We start from the raw sequence: 24,621 nt of genomic DNA, 5'->3' as shown, positions 1-24,621 counted from the left end.
GGTTAGTTTGTAAACACGGAACCAGAAGAAAAGAGTCAGAGAAATTATGTATCCATTAGTATCCAGCTAAGATATTCTGATTTCACCACAGACATTGTTTTGCAGGCAGAACTGGAAACACTCAAAATCCATTGACTAAAGCTCTGTGTCTCCTACAGGGCGGCTGGTCAGAGCGGCTGGGGCTTTCTTATACCACTGTCCTTTGTCTGCCCTTGGGGCTGACCAGTTCCTCCCCAAAACAGGCAGACACCCTGTGTCCTTTGGGTGACCTGCCTCCCTCCGGCCTTCATGTAACATGTATTGTCTTTATGCTTTAGTTCCCTGACAGAATTCTATCGCTTTGGAAGGAAACATGGAAAAATGACAGCAGCCTGGTTGCAGAACTGTGCATGAAATATTTGAGTTCTGTAACTGGAGCTCTCATGGCTGTAAAAATCTTAAACAGATTTTAAATAAGTCCTCGTTGCCCAGTATTTTCCCATTTGTAAGCGGTTTTCAGTTGCTCAGAGCACTGCGTGCAGCATGAATAATGAATGTGAAAGGGATGCTGGTTCATGCCACTGGGTCCCATATTCATTCCAGCCCATTACCCATCTCTGGGTTGTCCTCAAACACTAAGCGAGCATAATGAGGGGCTTGATGTGGGGTCTGAATGTATGATGAGCCCCATTCGTTGGCTTTTACACTCCAGTAAACAGCTGCTGAACTTCGCCCTCTGAGTGGTGTATTCTTAGTCTTCTATGGCTTGAAGTGACTTAAAAGCCAGCACTGCGGGGTACATGGGCCGTGTGTCTGCATGTCCACGCCCCCTGGACCCAGAGCTGCTGCCACTGCTCCTCGGGTGGGATTCCCGAATGTGGTTCCATCTGAACCAATGGTGCTGTTGAATCTTACCTCACCCTGAACAGGGGCTGGGAAGGGCTGTGTTGGAGTCTCAGATGATCTCTACGCCTTGGGCTTGGCTGCTCAGGAGAGGAAGGCATCAGCCGAGGCTGGGCTCCCTTAAAGCATGGAGTAGCAGACGGTGTCCGTCTGTGATTTACATCCGTCCAATCTGTCCGAGGCAGGGTGCATGGGCCAACTGCTCTGTGTCTGTGTGTCTGAGGGGCTTTTTTTTTTTTTCTTTTCTTTCCCAGAACAACAGCAGGCTGGAAGTGCCGGGAAATGAACCCTCCTGGGAGCAACTGTCAAGCAAGGATTCTTGGTAACTGGGGCATAAATATCCCAGCTCCCTCCCTCCTTTGGTGGGATACTTATGAGGCATGTGTTTCCTATGGTTTCCTGGATTTTTTTCCTGTGGAATGAAGCTCCAGTTGCCTGTGGAAGTTGCACTCCCTAGGGGCTGCCCCTGTCCTTGCTATGCCACTTTCCCACCCCCCCACTACTGGCCCCAGAACCTCACAAATACACCCACTCTACTTGCATCCCTGTCTCAAGGTCTGCTTTGGGAGAGCCTACAGTAAGATCCAGGATGTCGAGAAAAGAGCACAAGATTTAAAAGTAGGAGTCCTGGGCTTTGTCCTGGCTCTATCACATGTCACATGACTTTAGGTAACTGACTTCCATTTCTCTGAGTTATAGGTCCCTTAACTGTAAAAACTGGAGCACAATAACACCTATTTCATTCACTGGGCCATTTGTAAAGCCTAAGTGAGAACATATAAGAGGAGAAGCTGAATAGGATAAAGTTCCTTAAAGATGTTCATCATATTTTATGTGGCCCCTCTCCTTCCCCTATTGTCTGCAAAGTGCCCCCCAAATATTTCTCTATGCTCTTCTTACCCATATCCATGCTAATAACCTGTGCACAAACCAAGATGATGAGAAACTCCAGCTTTTTAGTATTTTTGCAGCTAATTCTTTATGATTCTGTTTACCCTGCTTTCTTATTATGAAAATTTTCAAATGTAAGGAAAAGCTGAAAGAATAGACCAATAAACTCTGGACTTGGATTCAATAATTATAAACATTGTGCCATATTTGCATTATCTGTTGGTTTACCTGTCTGCCTGTCTATCTATATCTATAATCTATCATCTATTTTTTCTATCTTGCTATACTTTTTGAAATTAATTTCTAGACTCCATGACACTTTATCTCTGCGTACTTCAGTCTACACTTCCCAATGAGGCCAACCTTCCACAATACCCTTTGTACACGTAAGCAGGTTAACCTTAAATGTTTAATATCATCTAACATATTACCTATATTCAAATATTCCAATGGTCAATTGTATTAAGAATGCTTTTATAGCATCTTTTTTAAAAAGATTTTTTATTTTATTTATCTGACAGAGAGAAAGAGAGAGAGAGAGAGAGACTATATAAGCAGGGAGAGGGGCAGGCCGAGGGAGAGGGAGAAGCAGACTCCCCGCTGAGCAGAGAGACTGACAAGGGGCTCCATTGATCTCAGGACCCTGGGATCATGACCTAAGCCAAAGGCAGACGCCTAACCAACTGAGCCACCCAGGTGCCCCTAGCATCTTTTTTTAAAAAACCAGGATCCACTCTAGGTTCATTGCAGAGTGTCTGTGCTTAGAAAAAAACATGTTGGGTCTGATTGTGTGTGTGAGAGAGAGAGTGTGTGTGTGTGTGTGTGTGTGCGCGTGCAGGCATGCTCGCATGTACATAGCAGAAGTGTATGTGTGGTTGTCCCTGAGTATCCTTTTTCAGTGAAGCCAGATCAGTGTTGTAGCTCTTTGGGCCTTGGGTGACAATGGGACAAACCTGAGTCTTGTCTGGACATTTGATCTTGCCCGGCCGGGTGGCCTCTGCCAGGTGGTGCTGGCCAAGCTTGCCTGGCCACCACGTCAGGGCTGCAGCCGCCCTTGGTGGTCACCTGCCAGCCATTCATAGAGAACCACTGCGAGCGACATCAGCTGTCAGTTGAGGAAGAAGGCATCCTGCCCAGTGATTTAGTGAGAGATAAATTTTCTCCTTTTGGGGGAAAAAAAATCAAACTATTTGGCAGGTAGAATGCCTATTGAGACGCGTCAGTATATGTTGTTACTCCAAATTGCCAATGTTCTCCTGTCCTTTCCTGTCTTCAAGGAGATATTGAGATAATGGAGACAAATGATGATGGAATTTTGAGAGCAAGCAAGAGTATGGACCAGAGTAACAGTAAAAAGTTATAAAGTCCTTGATAAATATTTATTAAGTGAAAAATGAATGCATAATAGAAGCGAGCTTTTGTGGAAGGCCTCCTAAGTGCTATCCCCTTGTTTATGCTTCACAGCAACATGCTGAGATAAGGGTTATCATTTCCCTTTTACAAATTAGGAACCTGGGATTGCCAACTGGCTCGGGACCATGTAGCCACGAAGACGCAGAGCCATGTTTTGAACCCGTGGATCTCTCAGATTGCAACCTCTGTGCTCTTTAAGCAGAGCTCCCAGTGGTAAGTGCTGTGCTCAGTCTGTACCATAAGCATCTCCAGCCACAGATGCCATTGTTGCCTCTTGTCAGCACCCGGCACGGTCCACAGCACCGTGTAGGTGTTCGGGTAGTGTTTGTTGAATGAATGTCTAACCCAAGATATGCATACAAAAGGTGAAGATCAGCTAGATTCTTAGGGCCCCCATTAATTTCAGTGACTCTGAAGTCTCCACCCAGTTCCTTTTTCTTTGCCCTCTGTGTCATTGTCTCTGTGTACCCTCCTACATCCCCCAATTCTTCCCCAAATATCCTCCCCAGCCCAAAGCAACATCTTCCTTGCTGCTATTTTCTGCTAAAATGTAAAGCGTGCCAAATGCACTAGGTACTCATATCCCTAGGTCTCCCATACCTTTTCCTCCAACAAGCCCTTGTAATGAAATGCCTCCCTGCAAAAATTAGAGAGAGGTGTTCTCTGCAGTGTCCAGAAGCTGTGTTCTTGGTTATCTATTTGCCCAGTAGGACCCCTTAGAGACTTACCCGGGAAGAATAAAATGGAAGATGCTGTTATCTCAGATCTGGAAAAGCCACCATAAGAAACAAATCTCTCCCAAGGAATGAATCAGAACCCAGACTCTGCTTCATACGTTAGATCCTGTGAATTCTGCTTTCCCAATGAGTGAAAGATGAATTTCCAATTCATGGAAATAAAATCGGAGAAATCTAACAGCTGCCAATCTGCTCTTATTCCCCCTGGGAGGAGGAGAGGGAGTGTCAGCCTAAGTTTGGTGACCCAGAGGTGGTTTGGAAGCCTCTCCCACTTCCCACACACATCTTCTTCCACCTTAACTCAGACTGAGACACGAGGGACAAAAGGTGCCTGGTGGGGAGGCAGGCAGATGGGGACATGCCTACAGATGCATGTGGGAGGTGACATTAGGCTTCAAGGTTGGGCTTAGCACTTGCCTGGGAAATGAGGAGGAAACCACAGGTATGGAGAGAGGACTACTCTGTAAGCAGAAGCATGAGATGCATGGCCCCTGCCTTTGTGAGCTTACAGGCTATTAGAGACTTTTGGAGGAGACAGAGATCACCAGGCAACTGCAACACCATGGGTTGCAGGGATGCTAAGATGTAGAAGTCAAGAGGGCCATAGAAGGGCATCAGGGAAGGCTTCCCAGAGGAAGCAGCATCTAATCCAGCAGTTGAAAGATGAATAAGCATTAACTGGACCAAGCTAGAGGAGTGGAGCAAAGTGGAAAAATAACGTGATAGAGAGGGGCTGGAATATAAACCGTGAGGCGGTAAGGAACACATGATGAAGCTAGAGAGGAGAGAAGGGGCCCAAACAGTGGCCTGTGGGCTGGAGGCTGGAGGCTTGGAGGACTGTTGGAGGCTGACAAGTGTGCTGTCTGTCCTCAGATTGGAGGACGACAGAGATAAGGAAGGAGATGCGGGGCAGTGGAGTTCCGCATGTGTGCAGGCGCTGTTTAGCTCTCCTCTGCACTGCCTTCCACCCGGCTGATGGTCTCCATCTAGAGCCCCACCCCGACTCTAGCCACCTGCTCAAATCAGATTTAGTGGATTCTTCTTCCATGTGTTTCTGTAGCGTTCTGTGGATAAAGCCATTATGTCCTACTTCACTGTCTCTACACTTATGCACAATTCACTCATTTATTCGTTCAGCAAATGCTTATTGAGCAGCTTCTATACACCAGCCACTGTGCTAGGGGCTGGGATAGAGTGATGAACCTGACAAAGTCCCTGCTGTCAAGGAGCTCAAATTCTTTTCTGTGTGAGTGTGTGTGTGTGTGTGTGTACCCAATATATAAATAAACATACGATTTAATGTCAGAGGAAAGAGAAAATAAAGGTTGAGACAAAGCAGGCTGCTGTTTGAGCTAGGTTGGTCATGAAAGACATTTTTGGTCAAGTGACCTTTGAGCAGAGATTTGAATGAAGTGCAGGAGTAAGCCAGCCTGACATCTGGGGGAGGAGTGTTGTAGGCAGAGGACGTGATATGCAAATGCCCTGTGGCATTTATGAGGGATATATGAGGAGTAGCAGGAAGTGAAGCAGGCTGACGAGGACTGAATGAAAAGGAACATGTCAGGGTCAAGATCAGAGAAGGAGCAGAGAGAAGGGCATAGTATATTGCTTCTTCAGGAACAGAATAAGGGTTTTGGAATTATTCTGCATGGGCAGAGAAGTGTTTGATGCATTTTGTGCAGAGGAGTGACATAATCTGCTTTGTTCTTTAAAAGCATCGGGCTGGTTTCTGGGGTGAGAATAGACTGTAGGGATGGGGGTTGAGGCAACACTGTGGATGAACTTGATGGCAGGGACCAGGGTAGTAGCCGTGGCGTGGTGAGGAAAGGATGAATTTGTGACATGTTTTCAAGGTAGAGCCGGTAGGATTTCCTGACAGATTGGATATGGGGAGAGAGAATCAGTCAGTCAAAGGAGACTGCAAGAAATTGCAAAACTGAATCTTAATGATCCACTCACATGCCACTCACTACCTCCTTCTAGATCAGTGGTCCTTAGCTGCCCCTCCCCACCCCCACTTCTCTTAAATTCTGGATACCTTTGAGAATCTGGTAAGGGCTATGGATTCTCCCCCTGAAAAATTTACCATGTGTATATACATAAACAATTTTGTCTATAATTTCAGACGGTCACGGACACTATGAATCCACTCCCCACCCCAACTACCCCTGAATCCAGGGCTCAAAGCCCCTGTCCTAACCTTTGGGCTCCTTGGAGTTGGCTGTGCCATATTCACCTTCCTTTCCTGAGCAGAGTAACCTGAAGACAGTCATAGCTTAGTAAATGTGCCAGAATAAACACATGAAAAACAGTTCCTTCTTTAACGATTTGTCCTGGTAATAAGGAAGCATGTCCCATTCACACCCCTTCTAGTAACTGGGACTATTATTGTACTAGAATAATAACCAAACCAAACCAACCAACAAACAAAAAAGCTGGGGCAAGGGGAGAAGGAAAGACGAGGCAAAGGAATTACAGCAGAAAAGCATTTTTTAAAAAATGTTCTTTTCAAAAAGCGTTGGTGGATATACACCAGGGAGGAAAACATGTGAGTAAAAATGTAATCATTCCACTGGTAATGTTGGGACATTTCCCACCTCAGCTGCAGGCAGAGGGAGGGGCTTGCTTCAGAATTTCTGCACAAGGAGAGAGAGATCCCGCTTGCAGCTGAGCTCCAGGCTGGGCACCGGGAGGGAGGAGCACTTTATCCTGAGCATCCTCAGCTTGGAGCCTGGTGGTGGTGGTGGGGGCGGGGGTTGCTGACAGTGAAAGGCCTGATGCGATCCTATATCAAAGGATTTAGAAACCATAAAAATAAAGTGAAATAAAAGCGGCTCTGAATGGTGCAAATTGGGTTTGTTATTCCTGAATCTGCCCATTTGAATATAACTGATGATTCCCGTTTAGCAGACATGTGTTGGGTCTGGCTCTATCCTGTACCATCTTTCCTTTAATTCTGATAATGGCCAGTTAAATTGGTATTAGTCCTCTTCCCCATTTCAGGTGGAAGATGGGAAGCTTGGGGGCGGGGGTGTGAACACTACAAAGTGGAGGAGCAAGAAGCAAGACCCAGATGTTGCCAAGTCTAAGTTCCAATTCTCCCATTCAAAAGGCGGCTTTCTGAAATGCCTGCATGCTCATCCAGGAGAAAAACAATTAGCCCTCTTTTGTCCTGTGAGTCAGAGGGAGGTTGGAAAGGGCTGTCTGCTCCCCCTTCCTCCCAGCTGACACATCTCACAGAAGAATGCCATGGAAGCCTCAGCCCTGGGGGAGAGCCAGGCTGGGGCGGGAGGCTCCCTGGGAGTTGGCTCTGGCTGCCTGGGTCCTGCTGGTGAGGTCTCTCTTCACCTTGTTCCATAGCTCCTGCTTGAGGAGCCAGCCTAGCTCACTGCTGCCGTCTGGGGACAAAGAATGCTCTCACTGTGCCCTTTCCTCAGATGAGGGGTCTGGCCCAGCAGAGACATAGCAATCTGAACAGAAGAAATCCAGATCCTGTTCATTTTACTACCTGTGCCCCGGGGTTCAAAGATTGGTTATAATTTTGGTCTTCATTTCCCAGACATTTTTGCTTTTCCTCTCAGCGTAAAAAGGCAGCATGGACTTTCTAAATGATGTGAGGCAAAGAGCAGGAGAAGGAGGAGGGGGTACTCTGAAGAGAAAACTACCTAAGTCTCTAATATGTCTCTTCTGAGCTTCTTAGAGCAAAGAGAGCAGAGCTCCCAGACAGGGAAAAAATCTTAAGAGGCTCTTGATAGGAAATGTGCTGGCACTTGTCATCTACCCAATGGCTCCTAATCCTCTTTTCATGAACTGAAATCCCCTTGAATTGGATTATAAAATTCCTCTTGGTAGAAGGCACTTCACTTAAAAAAGCAAAGCCCTTGATTGAGAAAGAAAACAAACATTAATTTGAAATTTTTTTGCCTTCGGGAAGAAGATGTGGGCAGACACGTTGAAGGAGCCTGGCTCCTGCCTTTTGACCTCTGCGTTCCCGGATATGTGGTGAGCACTGAGGTCTCGGGATGGAGGGCATCCCTCCCTCCGCTCTCTTCAACTCAGTCCCATTTCCACGGGAACTGCTACTTGGACTTGTAAAAACTTATTTTAAGCATACAGCAATGGGAAAAGAAAACCTGGTTTGGAAGCCAAAGGGCCCTTTCGAATGACCCATTAATTGAATCAAAGCTTCCCTCAATGCAGGGATAATGGCTTGTAACTGGCTGACGTCTCTGACCTGGAATCAGACTGACAGATGTGAGATGGCAAGTCCAGGGAGAAGAATGGAGGTAAGCCACCAGCTGCAAACGACTGGGGGCAGAGGGGCGTGCACTTGCTAGAGGCACTTTTTCCCCGCTGGTTGCAGCTCAGATTACTCTCTTATGGACCCTCTGATCTTTTCCTGGACCTGCAGCCCGCCTCTGACCTTTCTGTCCTCACCAATGACTCGCGCCTGCACTCTTCCGTCTCTTGTCTCTTGCCCGTAGTGTGGCAGGAGCGTGCCTCAGGATTTTGAACACGGCTCCAGGGTTAGAGGTGAGCCTGGGGCTCTGCTGTGGCTGGAGGTGGGACGTGGGGTCTGGGAAGAGCCGGGCCTCAGTTAGGGGCAGAAGGGGGCCCCTTACTGTCCATGTCAGCGCCAGGGTACCGCCCGTGGGGTGCCATTAAGCATCTCAGCACTCCGCCCGGGGCGGGGGGGGGGGCCCTACTGTTGCATCACTGTGAGCTTAATGTCGTGCCTGTTTTATAAAGGGCTACCAATTATGTCCCTGCTTTAGGCAGTGTGTTTAGGATCTGCATAACTGTGGCTGTCTCTCAGGAGCCTTTGGATCACAAAGGAACAGGAATGTGAATATCAAGGAGCCGATGGTCAAAGGGTCTCACTCACTCTATATTTCCTTTGAAGATCCGTGCCAATGACTACTCAGCCTTACCCACAGCTTCCTGCCCTCAGCTTGGACCCCAGCCCTGGCAGGGCTTCCTTGATAAAGAGTGGAAATCACCAACTCATAGTGACCCAGCTTTATCTTGCCTTATCTGGCTAGGGATGAAAATGGTTCTTCCTGTTTCTCAAAAACTTAAAAGTCAAGCAAACAGGATTTCTAAACAAAGAGGGACTTCTAACAGAGGATTTGCTGTCATTACTGGGTCTCTCTTTCAAAGCCTATCCGCAGCCCTTCTCTGGAGAGAGCACATAGACCTGCTTGAGATGGCCAAGGAGCCACCTTGTCTGTGCCCTACAAGAAGGAAAACATTATATGGCAGAGCCAGGAGACTCTGGATCCTAGGCTGGGGAGATTCCCAAGAGTTGCCAACTCAACTGGGACAAAATGGATGAAGAATATAGGTTTAATTTCAATGTATTCATTTATTTTTAAATTTCTTGCATTCTTTTATGAATAGATAATTTGTGCTCATAATGCAAACTTTGAAAGATCCTAAAAAGTAGACAGTGAAAATTAGCTTTCTCCCCTTTCCTGGGCCCCAGTTAGTCTCTGTGGAGGCAACAGAGTGTGGGGGAGATTGGAAATAGGAACCAGGAGTCAGGCACTCAGTTCAGAGGCCGGTGGAAGCACCTGGAAGGGTGTGAGGAGGGAGGGCTGGCTTTTAGGGAGGAACAGAAGCAGCTGGTGTGACGTCACTGTGGAGAAAGAATGGGCAGGACTTGGGTATTGATTGGAACTGAGGAGCAGGAGTGGGGTGCAAAGTGTCAGAAATGGGGATCCCCTGAATAGCGAGTCAGCTGTGGAAAGCAGATGAGAAGTACAGTGGAGGGAAGTTGGGGTTCTGGAAAGTGCAGAGGAGGAAAGGGAAGAGCACACCAATGTGGAGTTTTGCTGGGTTTTGAAGGTCAAGTAGGGTTTATCCATGGGTGGACAGGAGAGGGAGGGCATTCTAGAAATGGGAACTGCAGGGTCAAAGGTCAGAAGGTCCGACTGAGGGACAATAAGGGGGATGTTCAACTGTGGGGTGGGTTGCCATATCAGAGTATGCAAAAATAATAGAGTTGGGCCCGATTACAGACAACTTGGAAAATGGTCCCAAGGTACTCGGACTTGAGATGAGACTGCTGAGTAAATTTGAGAAGATGAGGCAAGTAAAGGAAGGGGCTTCTAGAGAGGTTTTACACGTATCCTATTCCTTTCTTGTTTGGGCACCTCTTGGTGAAGTTTTTTCATCCTTCTCTCTAAAAGTTAAACCTTAGTCCTGTGCTGTGTATGAACTTCTGCTTTTTTACCATCCCACCATGTTGTCATTCATTTGTATGCCTGGCTTTCCTGCTAGAGTATCTTTCTTATTTCTCATTTTTGTATTTCTGGAATCTCCAATAACAGCAACAATAATATTAATTAATATATTATTATATTATTGAGTACACTCTCTTTTGTATCTTACAAATGTTATCTCAAGAAGTCTTTTCAAAGCCCTATGAAGTAGATATCTACTAGTAGCCCCGTTTTAGAGATGAGGATACTAAGGCACAGGGATGTTACTTGCCCAGGATCACGTTGCTGGTAGCTAGGGGCCAAGATTTGAGTCTGAGTGGTTGAACCACACAACCAACACTCTGTATTATTTTCATAGCAATGATAACATATAGGAGACATTTGCGAAGAACCAGACATGGAGCAAAGTATTTTACATGTAATAGGTCATATCATCCCTCAACATTGAGGTAGGTCTCATTACTGTTCCCTTTTGGCTGATGACAAAACTGGGTTTTTGTTTTTGTTTATTTTTATTTTTTTTAATTTTGTATTTAAATTCAATTTAATTAACATACAGTGTACTATTAGTTTCAGAGGTAGAGTTTAGTGATTCATCAGTTGTATATAACACCCAGTGCTCATTACAAGTGCCCTCCTTAACGCCCATCACCCAGTTATTGCTTTTGTTTTTTTAACATTATTTTTATTTTTATTTTTAAGTAATCTCTGCATCCAATGTGAAGCTTGAACTCACAACCCTGAGATCAAGGGTCGCATGCTCTTCTGACTGAACCAGCCGGGTTTCCCGGGGAACTGGATTTTAAGCCATGTCTAAGTCACGGAAGAAGCAAGCAAAGGGCCTGGACCCTTGTCCCCAGACTCTCAGATACGGTTCCATACTCCCTTCCAATGCATGGTGCGTGCTCATCAGATATTTATGGAATAAATAAATGGCTGAAGTAGAAGAAGGAGGGAAGAAGGGAGGGAGGAATGGAAGAAGAAATGAAGGGAGGAAAAAGGAAAGAAAGCCATGAGGGAAATAGAGGAAAATAAACCCAACAAGATGTAGCTATCAGTGATCTCGTGAGCTTGGCTGGTGCTGGTAATGCAAAGATTACATTATGTAAAGAGGACTCTGAGAGTAAAACCTCTAAATCAAAGGAAGCTTCACGAATGTGAAACTCCAAACAGGACAAACTGATGGGGAAATCCTTGAGAGTATAAAGGGCGTCCTGGAGCCCAGGTTTATAAGCCAGTGATTGCTTTCCTCCCTGAAGTCCTGACAGACTTCCTTGGAATAGCAAACTGTGATGAGTGTGGGTTCCTCAAAATCACCCACACTCAAGAGGCACCTCTTTTGAAATATTTCCTGGTGTTTGGTGGTTTGTAAGGGACACCAAAAATCTCCTCTATTATTCCATGACCCAAATGGACCAACAAGATGAATGAGACCTCAAATAGATTTCTTTTTTGCAGAAGGATGGTATTTGGTTTCATAGACATTGCACGCACGTGTGTGTGTGTTCTGGGTTTCTCTATTGCTGTGTGCCTCAGGAAGGGGACGTGTGGGTGACCTGGCTGCAACATCTGTCACCCCATCGATCGCCACGGTTGATTTGGCTGATCTGGCTGGCCAGGCGGGTGCCCCCTTCCTCTCTCACTGCTCCATGTGAGTCCCTCCAGAAGCTGGACACTCAGTCGAAGAGGACGGCCTTCCCCGATAGAGGAGGACTGTTCTTCGGTCAAGGGTAGACGAGTAGCTGCGCTCCCCAGCTAGAACTTCCAAACAAGCTCTCAAGGTTCATTTGTAGGAGAACGTAAGATAGTCAAGCTTCCAAGACTGCAGACACATCCAAATGAGACGCTGCGTGTGGCAGTCTGCCTTTCTTAAGGAAAAAAAAAAAAAAGGAAGGGACAGAATTTCTGCAGGGTAGGCAGGCTGGCTGGAGGTACTGTTCTTAGGTTAATCAAGCCATGCCTGGTGGATTTTTCTACCACAGACTAGCTTCCTCAGTTTAGCATATTGATGGGAACCATATTTTCCAAACCCTACACAGGGTCACAGCGTCGGACAGAGCACTGAGTTTTGCTTTATGAACATAGTCATGTGAACTTCTCACCACGGCACAAAAATGACATCATCTGTCATTAGCCATTTTATGAATTGTCTTTATGGAAGGTAAAATGGCAGGATGTCAGGACCACCCAGGGATACAGGGACAAGTGGTCCTTGCCCCCTGCCCCCAGAGCCAATGGTCTTTAAGGAGAGCAAGGTGCAGCCACAGGGATGGGGCCTCTCCTGCCCCACAGACACGGCGGGCCTCGGTGACACGGCATGGCTCACGATTCCTGTGGCAGTGAGCTCAGCCTGGGGCCGCCGGCCGGTCTGCCTGCTAGCTGCCAGCCTGTCGGTGGGGGCCGTGGGTCAGCCCTGGTCTGTCACTTGATCCAGAGGGGCCACCGGCAAGGGGAGCCCCCCAGGGCTGCCGCCTGCAGCTGGAGCATGGCAGGAAGCCTGCTCAGCCCAGGCCGCCCTTCCCTCAGTGCCTGGGGAAGCGGCTCCCGCTGACTGGAATTCAGAGCATTGTTGAGAAACCCCTTGTCACACCCACAGCCATCCCGCCCCTGCTCTGGAAGGGGCCTCGCTACACACACAGGGTGTCTCTGAAGCACTCCAGAGATTTTACTGAATCAATCTCCTTTGTCCGCCACATAATTCCAGCGGAATTAGTCAGCTTTAATGGGTAGCATCTCATCCTACTTCCCTTTCTGCCTAGAAGTACACCCACTGGCTTCTTCCTCCAAGCCTCCTGTTTTTCTGCTCCTGGTTGGTGGCTACTGGGCTGTGCGGTTAACCCATGCAGGGCCACACTGGGTGAGCAGGTGGGGGCAGGGAGGGATATGATGGAGGCTTACTAAGGTATGGTGGCAGAAGCCTCCTCATGTTCTATCCCACTGCATCTTCCCCATGGTACTCCAAGGTAGGAATTATCCACTTTCTAGAAGAAGAAACTGAGGGTCAAGCAAGTTTTGTAATTTGCTCAAGGTCACAAAGCTGGTGAGGGGTAGAGCACAAATTCAAATTGGAGTCTGATTCTATTAACCAGCCAAGCAGGAGGCTTGTTTGGAGGAATCTCTATTCCTCATATTGTTTTTGTTTATTATTTAAAAAAAAAAAAAAAAAAGAATTCCTCCCCAAGACCCTCACTTTAGGAAACCTCAGAGACTGCATGACCCTGTTCCCAGTCATGGGGTGATTTTTGGTAAGATGATGACACAGTGTTGCAAATTGCAGACAGGGTGCGGTCACCCGCTTGACCAGCCTGGATGATACAGAGATCCTACAGAAAGCTGGAGATCAGGCGCTTCCCTGCCTTTCAGTGCTCTAAGTGCAGAGAATAGTCACTTACCAGGTTTGTCTGGCTACCTGCTCCTTCACCCCCTGCCCCACCCTCCCCACCTAGCTCTCCTACCCTGGCTCTCAGCTTCTCCACTCTGTGCTCGCTCCCCCACAATCTTCCTACTGGAGCTTTCGAAACCAACATGGACTCATATAGCATCACTTTCTGTTTAAAGACTGCCATATAATCCAGCAATTTCAGTCTGGGTAGACATCCAAAGGAAATGCCATCAGGATCTTGAAGAGATATCTGCACTCCCATGTTCATTATTCACAACAGCTGAGACATGGAAACAATCCAAATATCCATCAATGGGTGAATGGATAAAGGAAATGCATTATGTACATATATCAGACTACCATTCAGCCTGAAGAAAGAAGGGAATTCTGGTATTTGTGACCCCATGGGTGAACCTGGAAGGCATTATGCTAAGTGAACTAAGCCAGACAGAGAAAGACAAATACTGTGTGATCTCACTTGTATCTGGAATCTGAAGTACTGGGACTCACAGAGTAGAGTGGTTGTGGCCAGGGGTTTGGTGGGAGCGGGGGAAGGAGGAAGGTGGGGGCAGTGTGGGGCCATGTGGGTCAAAGAGGACGAACCTTCAGTTACAAGATGAGTAAGTCCTAGAGATCTAATGTACACCGTGGTGACCACGGTTAACGATTCTATATTGTACACTTGAAATTTCTTGAGAGGCTAGATCTCAAGTGTTCTCACTACAGGGAAAGTAGAAGGTAACTAAGTGAGGAGATGGGTATGTTAACTAGCTTGATTGTGGTGGTCATTTCATAATGCGTATCAAAACATCACATTGTACAGATTAAATATATCCAATTTTTGTCAATTATATCTCAATAAACCTTCTATGGCGTTTCCCTCCAGGCACCAGATTAAAACCACTGCAGAACGTGCCCCGGTCCCTAATGAGGCGGCAAGTATTCAGGCCTCTAAGCCTTTGTTGGTGTTATTCCTTCTACTGAGAAAGGGCTTCCCTCCTGCTCTGAATGGCAACCTCCTTCAAGAGCTAGTTCAAACACGACTTCCTATGAGGAGACGTGCACTCTCCATAACCCACCGTGGGGTGCTGACCATGCTCCCGTCACCCTGAATTAGTGCCTGTCTTCCCCAGTCGGCCTGCAGCGCTCAACCACAGGGCAGGATTCGCTGGTGTGTTGCACTGGGGCTGAACTGGGTAGCAAGTCATTTGCACTATTAATAGTAAAAGCACCAAAGTTTTCGAATGAGCTGCTTTTGTTATAAGTTGGAATGGATTCAAGGTTATTCTTATAACAATGTCATTTTCACTCACTTGCATGTTTTCCAGAGTAGATGAGAAAGGGGTGGGGTTGCACGTAGCTTTGCTGATAATTGTTCCAAGTGTTAAAGAAAAAAAAATTGAGAAAGGGTCAACCGATCTCGAGGTGCATTAGTGGGCTGTGGCTAATCCATGATGCATTGGGAGGGGTGCGTGTCTGTATATGGAATTTATTTTTTATGGATGTGTATGTGTGTGGGCACATGCATGTGTTGGGGGCTTTATATATTCATGCTAAAAAATACCCCTAGGTGAGAGCAACAATTATTTCCACCAGGTTGAAGATTAACTGTGATCAAGATGGAACAACGCAGAAAATACTTGATGTAATGTAAAAAGGAAAAAAAACTAAAATCTCAAACTATGTGTACATTACAGGTACACAAAAAGTCAATGCAAATCTGACAGGAAGGCAAGCTAAGAAACCAATGAGCTGTCATTTGTGAGATGAAAAGGTTTGAGGTGAAGTTTTTTCTTGTAACGGTTTTAGCAGGCTCTTTATCTTGTAGATCCATCTCCTGACCACAGTGTGTGGTCAGCAATGCTGTGACTATTGTTAGCCCATCTGGCTTGATGTTCCTAGAGTTTCGGGGGGTAAGAGACCACCCCACCTGCAGTCAGTAGACCTTGTGCCCACTCTCCTCAAAAAGGTCGTTGATACAAAATCCTCCATGCTAGTCATCCCTCTCTCACTCAGTCAGTAACCCAAGTATCAGTAATCCAGCCATCCTTTTGCTAACGCTCCATTCTTTCTACCATGTCCTAAGCCTCCTTGCCTTTGACTCAGCTCCTGACCTCCCAAACTCTTACGACTGAGCCCTCTGCAATTGCTGGTTTCACAACCACCAAACCACAGGAGATCTCCCACTTTCTCTCCCAGTGCTCCTCTCCAGTCCCTCATAACGCGGGCTGACTTGCCCTGAGGACACCATATACCTTGCACCCCTCTCCAGTCATGGTTGTTCATCCTCCACACCCAGTCCTAGGGCTGGAAGGTGTTGTCCTTGTCCTTGTTCCCAAACGCTGTTCCCACAATACTGTTTCTCTGCCCTTTGAGGGCCATGCCGTTGAGCAACACTGCTCCCGGGATTCCCTGCCAGGTTGCCCCCATCTTCCAGCCTCCATCATTCCTTTCATCCACTGAAGATGTGGGCACCTGCCTTATTGCCTCTTTTTACTCTCCCATCTCTGCTTTTGACCTGGTCGACTTCAGTATCTGTGTGGATGGCTCATCCAACACTGAGGCCCCATCCGTGTCTTTCTTTTCCTTCCCAGTTAAGCTCCTCCAAAGAGTTGTCTCTACTTACTGTCTTCCATTATCCTCATTCCTCTCTCTCCCCTCAGCCATTCCGTGCAGGATGCTGGCCCTGCCTGCCACCCAAGCAGCTCCAGTTTAGGTCACCAGTGACCCCTATGTCATCAAATCCAAGGGACATCTGCCCAGCCTCATCTTACTTGCCCCCTCAGCAGCAACTGACACTGTTGACCATTCACTCCTTCTGGAAACACCCTTCCCTTGGCTTTAAAGATGAACTATTCTGGTTTCTTCCCTGGTTTCCCTGTATCCTCTGCAGGTCTACCCTTCTCATTCTCACCGTCAGGTGCTGATGTCCCTCTCCCCTTCTCTATCTACAATCTCTTCCTAGGTGATCGCATCCTTGCCCACAGCTTCAGCCCTCTGGGAAGAACATGGACATTTCTATCTCCACCCCCAGCCTCTTCTCTGGCCCACAGAACCAACTCTTGACCTGATATTTCTATGTGGATGTCTCCAGGGCAACTTAAACAGGCCCCAAGCCAAATCCCGTCTCCCCAAAATGCCTGGTCCTTTTGGTGTTCTCTGTCTTAGAGGGCAACACACTGTCCACATAGTTGTACAAGCCAGAAACCTAAGAGTCATTCTTGGTATCTCCTTATCTTACACACCCTATCTGCAATTTATCACCAAGGAGTATTTCTTTTCCCTTGTCAAAGTTTCTCAAATCCATCTACTGTTCTTGATTTCCAACTCAATGCCCTAGTTCAAGTCAACAGTACCATTTGCAAGGCCCGTTGCTATAGCTTGGGCTATCCTAAAATTAATCTGAGTCTCTCCAATCATCTTCACAGAGCACCTATGTGCATCTTTGTGAAATAGTCATCTACATCATCCTCTGCTTAAAATCCATGATGACTTTCCACCTTTTTAGGACAATGACAAAATCATTAATGTGGCCTACAGATTTCCTTTCATCTTTCCCCTCATCTCATTCATTCTCTCCTTCTAGCCTTCTTTCCCTTCACCATTCTCCCTTGTTCTCCTCTGCCCCAGGGCCTTTCACAGCAGTTCCCTTTGCCTGGAACATTCTCCATACCCTTGGCTTAGTTAACTTCTACGTCACACATTAGTGCAGGCATTACTTCCTGGAGGGAAATCTCCCCTGACCTCCCAACAAGGGCAAATTTCCCTTTTAAGGTTCATAACATCATGCATGTATTTCTTCATAGCACTAAGAGCAATAGACAGTTATATGTGTCATGATTTGAGTAGTGGCTCTCTCCCACTCTCATTAAAGTTTCATCGGGGGAAGGAATCATGTCTGATTTTGATCAACATTAAATCTCTAGCACATAATGTAGAACATGAGCACCCAATTTAAAATAACAGCTTTAATCACTATTTTTTATAGCCTTATTCTTTTACAGAGCTGTTATAACCATTTGCCACACATGTATTTGTTTGTTTCTCATTTACTAGAGTGAAAGTTCCACAAGGGCAGAGAATTTGTTACATATTTTATTACTAGCACCCGACACAGTGCCTAGCATGTGGTAGTCACTCCACTAGTATTTTGCATAAACACTAAGTGCTTAATAAATGTTTGTTGAAGGAATAAATGTATTCTGCACAATAACAAAATAACCACCCTCCTCAGAAACAGTATGGTATTCAATTAGCTCATCTAGCTGTTATGTACTTGCATGCCTATATTTGCCATAAATAAATCCACTACATAAAATTATAGTGATAACTACCAAATTTACCAAAATAGCTACCTTATCCTAATTAAGATATTAATTGAAAATTTACTTTACTCAGCAGTAACTTGTTTATTTGCTTATCTACCATTAAAATAATTGCCTCCAGAAAAGGAACTTCAGATAATGATAAACATCCCATCCATAATTGCAGAGTAACATTTTAAGTAACTCTTGAGTTATTGCTTGTCTCCTCCAGGCTGTGTTCTCCTTTTCATAGGCACTGCCAAATTGCCCTTCCAAAGGGTTTTACTAATATTCGCAGCCACTGGTGGAAATGGAAATGCTCATTTCCCCCAACAAAGAATGGGTTTTCAAAGCACAGAAGTGGCCATAATGAGGGGTAGTTTGAAGGTGGAACACAGAGGCGGCAAAGCCAGATATCTAGGAGCTGAGATCCTAGAGGAGGCCACTGATGCCTGCCTTTATGTCTTGTGCCACAGTAGAGCAGGGAAAAGAGAGGCTCAGGATAATGCTCCCACCTTCCCAGATTCTCCAAAACCTTACCTTGCGTCTTCCTTTGGAGATGGTCGAAGAAATCTTGGTCACTTGCGCCACCTGCTGCCCAGATTGGGGAATGGCTTGCCGACGTCCATGCCTCCGGAGGATTTTTGTTTCAAGCAATTTCTACCCAGTTCCCTGCCTGTGCGTGACTTTCTTCTTTCCTCCAACAGCACTCCTTCTGAGATATGGATGGAACAAAGGCATGGCTTGGGAGGTTGCCTTTGGGAAAACGGGCCCAGAGCTTCCACCCCTTGTTCTTATTTCTGACAATATTTTAGGTAATTGCTTCAATTCAGCTCGCTGTTAGGCTCTGAGCAGGCCCTGCGGTTATGAAGATGAATGAGATGCGATTTTTCTCCCAAGGATGTCATAGTCTAGTGGGAGTGTCAGGCAGGCAAACGAATAATTAAAATGCCAATGTCACGGTAGAGACAATACGAACCGCAGGGAAAGGTAAGGTGCCCCACGGAATCCATGGCATGCGGAGGGCTTTCAGGGAGGAGATGAGATGGACCTGCGCTCTGAGCGAGGGGCGGGGGCTCGCAGGTGCCAAAGATTACTAATTGGGGCAGACCAAACCGCAGGGGCCCTTGGGTGGCGCAGCCGGTGAAGCCCCTGACTCTTGGTTTCGGCTTCGGTCTGGAGACAGAGCCCCACGTCGGGCACTGCGCTCAGCATGGAGTCTGCTCGCGATTCTCTCTCTTCCTCTGCCCCTCCTGCGCCTGCTCTCTCGCTCTCTTTCTAAAATAAATAAATCTCAAAACAAAACAAAACAAAAAAACAAAACCTGGCAAGTTGCAAAACTGGGGAGGCCAAATATCTACAGTAGCCTGTTCTGGGAGCAGCAAGAGGTTGATAACTACTATTAGCAGTTTGTTATAGATCCTTTTAGGTTTTCGGGTTTTTTTGTTTTTGTTTTTTTTTTTAAGATTTTATTTATTTGTCAGAGAGAGAGACAGCGCAAGCAGGGGGAGCAGCAGGCCGAGGGAGAAGCAGGCTCCCCGCTGAGCAGGGAGCCCGACGCGGGGCTCTATCCCAGGACCCTGGGATCATGACCTGAGCCGAAGGCAGACACTTCAGCAACTGAGCCACCCAGGCGTCCCCTTTAAGGCTTTTTGAAATGCCTTTTTATGTGTATATTTGTGGATGGATATTCGTGTGTGTCTAGGACTTCCTTTCATTTCTCTAAACGTTATATTTTAGACATCTCTCCATGTTGGTGAACCAAGACCTACCTTTTATCTTTTATCTTCTGCACAGTGTTCATTTGTGTTGATCCATCCTATCCCTCTTTAGTGGACATTTGAGGTGGTTTGCAGTTTTTCACCTTGTATGTCTGTCTTTATAGACATGTGCAGGGATTTCCTAGGAGGGAAGTTGCTGAGTCAAAGGGTAACTACACTTAAACTTTTATCTGACATTACTTAATGACCTTTTAAAATGTTTCTACCAATGTATACTCCTTTTAGAGTAGCTAAAATAAGTCATGTAAGCTAGTGAGTCCTTCAAACCTTTCCCTGTCTCGTTTAATCCATGTGCATGTTTTGTTCCCTAAAAGAATGATCCTGACAATAATCGTACAAGCATAGAGTGATCTGTTTTTTACATGGCCATAGCCACCACCCTCTAACACTGCTGGCATTGCCCCCGTTTTATAGATGATGATGAACCAAAGCTCAGAGGAGTTGGGGTCTTGCCCACAGGGCCCCAGGTAGTGAGGACCAGAACTAGAACTCAGGCCTCCAGAATCCTAAAGCTCTCTCTACTACTCTGTTGCTAGGCAACACTTCTCCCATTCGATTCTTGAGCCAATGTTACTTGTTGCCATGGTGCTGCTGGGACAAGGAGCAGAACGTTGTCATTAAGCAGCGAGCTAGACTCTTAGCTCCTAGCAAAAAAGGGTCTTTATGCCCCTCTGTGTGGCCAGAGAGGGGCGGTTGGATGGAGCTGACTGGTTATCATGTGAGTTTCATGTGGGGCAGATGTTTGTCTTCACCTCTGTCGACGAGGAATGCCTGGGCAGGAGTGCTATGTGGCCCAAGTCCAGTGTGTGCCTTCTCTACTCAGTCTGGAAGGAATAGGGGTGTCCTTGGTAAATAGCGCCATGCTGGAGTCAGCCCTGAGTTCAAATCCTGCCTCTGCCACTTTCCTGTGAGTGACCTACATCTGGAGGGAGACCCATCGTGCCCACCTCATCAGGTTCTATGTGTGGATTGAATGAGCTCAGGGACACCAATCGCTTAGCCAAGTGTCCAACATTCACCACCGTTTAACTCAGCACTTAGTATATGTAACTAATGTGAGTTTGTTATTTTTATTACCCACCCACCCAGTCCTCTTTGGATGCTTTGCAGGAGTCAAAGGGGTTCCAAAACATCTCTAGTATTCCATCACTCAACACTGAGGTGAAGGAGTACAAAAGCTCGTCATGTTCTTGTCTTTAGGAACACTCATAAACAGGTTTTCAAAAGATTTGATGTAGTGAAGTTCTGTGCCTCAGAAACGCGTTATCTGCCCTAGGAATGAGTCATCTGTAGTAGGAGGAAAAGTGAAACTGTTTTTCAAAGACAACACAATGGAAATTGCACAATTCAAATTACTGCAATTGCCTTTTCAGCTGAATCCAAGGAAATTTTTTCTTGAATTCATTCACTTGACTTTTTGAACGCCTATTATGTCAGGCTCCATGCAATGGGTGGAAAGATGAATAGAACACGGCCCTTGTCCCAGGGAGCTCGCAGATTAGCAGGGGAGACAGACATTTAAAATAATTACAGCAATGTGATAGCTGCTGGTGAGGGGGTCTGTGGCTGGTGCTGTGGGGACCCAGAGCAGGGAGCCCTTACCGGGCTGGGGTGGGGTGGGGGAGTATCAGGAAAGCCTTCACAGAGCTGGAAGCAGCTCAGCAGGCAGACAGGAGGCAAAGACACTTGGCGGGAGAACACGAAGAGGAAGCAGGAGAGAGTGTGGCATGTTCAGACTGGAGTTCAGGCTGCATGCAGGGTGTGCTAGGGACAGAGGTGCAAGAGGCAAGTGTCTGCACCCCATGTCTCTGCCATGGCCAGGCTTGGCCCTGCACCATAGAACTCACGCCCTTTCTTGTAGTGCTCATGGCTCTAGGCCTGAGCCCCCTGTTCTAACTCTGCTGGTGCAGCACCCCCCTCCATAAGCACAGAACCCATTTCCGGTTCCGAATATGAATGTCACCACGGGGCAGCCAGGAGGAGTTGTCTCCATGATGAATAGCACATCAGGTCGCTGACCTGGGAGGAAAAGACATCAGCCATCTGCACACATGGCTTCCACAGGGTCCCGGCGGTACCTGAGAGCGAGGATGCCATTTCTGGTTCTTCCACCCCTGGTTAGGAGGAGACTCCCAAGTTGCCTTTCATCAGTTCTCCCGGGACATCGAATCAGCCAGTGAGTGTGGGGCTCTCTCTGGGAATGAGCCTGTCTTCTCTGTGGGTGTAGCTCCAGGAAGGATTCTGGACGCATCCACGATGAACCATCCCAGACAGACGAGAAGGACAGATGCCAGCGTGTGGCTGCTGGTCTGGCTAGCCAATCTGGACGCCTCCCTGAATGAAGCCACCCTGGCAGCCCCAGGCTGTGGACTACACGACTCGCGGGAACACCATGCCCATGGACTAGGGTGCAATGCAGCCTCTCCACCCCAAGGGCTGGGGCCCGCCCCCATCAGGGCTGGGTTGGTAGTTATGCGTGTGCATGTGGGGAGAGGAGCAAAGGAATACAGGGGCACGACATACGCACCCCCGACCCTGCCCCCGATGGTGCCTGTGTGGTCAGTGGAGGGCTTCAGGACATCAAGGACTGGGTTGAGCAGACTTCATGTTCTAACACCTGCATTTCCAGCCCACTAGGAATTGCTTTCGAATTCTGTTGAGTCTGGATGGCATGAAGTTTATCACAATCATCCTTATATTTAACCTCAGCTGGATGGAGGCTCAGCTCTTGTCTCCCTCCTGGAGCTCCTAGTCTAGAATAAGATGAGATGAACTGAGGATCTACCCTACCCCTCCCTCACTGTGCACAGAAATGCGTCTTACTGCTAGTAACCTATTATTGTTTTCCTGAATGTATCAGTGGATAGTGTTAGTGAACCTTAAGTTCCCATTGGCTTTGGAAAGCCTCCTGTCAGGCAAATGTATGGGGGGAAGTGAAAAGAAGCCCAAAAGTCCTGTTGCACAAACTCAAAGGAGATCGGTGGAACTCCACCTGCTGTAGGATCATGGGCAAATGGTGAAAGCGTCCATATTCTCGAACGGATCTAACAATAGTGCCTATCTTAAGGTTGTTTCCAAAATTAATGAGATAAAACACACGTAAAATACTCAGCACTTTACCTTGCATAAGTCAGCTCTCAGGGATAGTAGCTATGATGGTATTGCTTTACTTTTATGGACAAAGTGTCTGAGCACTTTTTTTTTTAAGATTTTATTTATTTATTTGACAGAGAGAGACACAGCGAGAGCAGGAACACAAGCAGGGGGAGTTGGAGAGGGAGAAGCAGGCTTCCCACGGAGCAGGGAGCCCGATGCGGGGCTTGATCCCAGGACCCCAGGATCATGACCTGAGCAGACGCTTAACGACTGAGCCACCCAGGCGGCCCTGTCTGAGCATTTCTAAGAAGGAATCAAACATAAGCACAATCTGGGCCAGTGGCCATCCTCACTGAGCACAGTCTGGGCTATGTGCTGACTAACCAGATACACCCCCATCCCCATCTCCGATTTAAAAAAAGTGCAGATTCCCATGAATAACCACTTGTTCAAATAAAGCCAGGAATGGAGTCATTGTGGTCGGCATTTCTCAACCATCTCAGAGAGAACGGGTCAGACCAAACCTTGCTTTTCCATTCAAGTCCTGAGCTGAGGTCAGTGAACCCAATGGGTGACCAGCCAGCCAGGGTGGGTCCACAGAAGAACATCAGTCTTTGCATCCATTCTTTTCTTCATGGGAAGACCCAACAGCCTGGAAATTCTGACCATAAGGTTAGCCCTGCACTAATAGGAGGGGAGGGAAACGGGAAGGTATACCCTATTTCCTGTCTGAGATCTAAGCAAAGGGCTTTTATTTTAAGATCCTGAAGGTTTAAGAAAGCTTTCTTTGCACCATTCTTGGGTTGGAGGGGTTGGAGGTTGAGTTCTTACTGCCAGGACAGTTGTGCTCGATTGTCTATTGGCAGCCGACCACTGTTGCCCATTTCAGCCACTCTACCCTGTAGTGTGAGGGCTGGAAGCCTAGGTACTAGAATATTCCAGAATCCCTCGCCAGGGTTCTGTGTCAGATTCCACTCATCAGTGGTAGTTGTGCAAGATTTGGAATGTGGACAGTAGGTGGAGGCCATTGTGTTGTTCCTCTGGCAGTAACGAGCAGGCGTGTGGCTTGACAGATGTGAGGCATTTCAGAGGTCCGAGCTTGCCTCTGGGGATCCCTGACCCTGGGGCTGCAGTCAGCTGGATCATTGCTGGTTTCCTTTGTCTGCAGTGATTTCCTGCTTCTGAGACCCAGAAGGAGGTCTCCGAGCCGGCCATGGCTTCCCCCAACTTCTGCTCCTTCAGTCCCTTTCGACTTCTGGGCTGAATCCCTTCCGCTTAAAATATCCAGAAAGGTATTTCTGGTTCCCTGACCAGTAGGAAGTGGCTAGCTTGAGAAGTCTTATTGGCTGGACTGAGAACTCAGGACTTAGTTTTTTGGTTTGTTTGTTTGTTTGTTTGTTTTTCCTGCGTTATTGAGTAGTTCAGGCAATTGAATGATCCTTGAGCCTTATTTCTGCCCCAATGACCCAAAATGGTGCTTCATTTCCAGGAAGTAAAAATAGAAACCAACAGGTCTCTCCATCCAAAGATAGATCCTTAAGCTTTCTGTAAATACCTACTAGGAAACTAATGCTCCATGAATGACTACGATTTGATAATCACCTCATCCGACCCATTACTAATATCCTTTTGGGAAAAAGCTTAATTTAATTTTATGCATAAAGACCATTATAAATGCATTACCAGCTACAGAATTTAAAGAAAAAGTACACCCGTATTTGAAGCATCCCGACAAATCAAGTTGTTTTGATTTTCTAGTTCCTGCTTGTCTTATCCACAGGCACATGTAATTTCATGTATTACGAACTCTTGTGTTAACTATCGTGAAAACACAATTTATGATCTGCGTTTTGCGTGTAACAGTGCGTTAATAAAATTTCTATCTTGTTATACAGACTTCCTAATCGTCAC

The 24,621-nt window shown here is 46.8% G+C and overlaps 1 long non-coding RNA gene across 1 annotated transcript in view; it reads left to right on the top strand.

The window, feature by feature from the left end:
* The first annotated feature begins 7,227 nt into the window (after positions 1 to 7,227).
* LOC135362258 (uncharacterized) overlaps positions 7,228 to 24,621 on the top strand; it is a 57,573-nt gene continuing 40,179 nt past the window's right edge. The window contains exons 1-2 of the long non-coding RNA XR_010406729.1: positions 7,228 to 7,925; positions 8,124 to 8,209. This is a non-coding gene — a long non-coding RNA (uncharacterized LOC135362258). The remainder of the gene's footprint in view (positions 7,926 to 8,123; positions 8,210 to 24,621) is intronic.

The sequence above is a fragment of the Mirounga angustirostris genome, unplaced genomic scaffold (assembly GCF_029215605.1).
Source record: "Mirounga angustirostris isolate CCGP_5_RB_7025 unplaced genomic scaffold, mMirAng1.0.hap1 SCAF_13, whole genome shotgun sequence".
NCBI lineage: Eukaryota > Metazoa > Chordata > Mammalia > Carnivora > Phocidae > Mirounga > Mirounga angustirostris.
This window is presented reverse-complemented; position numbering and strand designations above follow the sequence as displayed.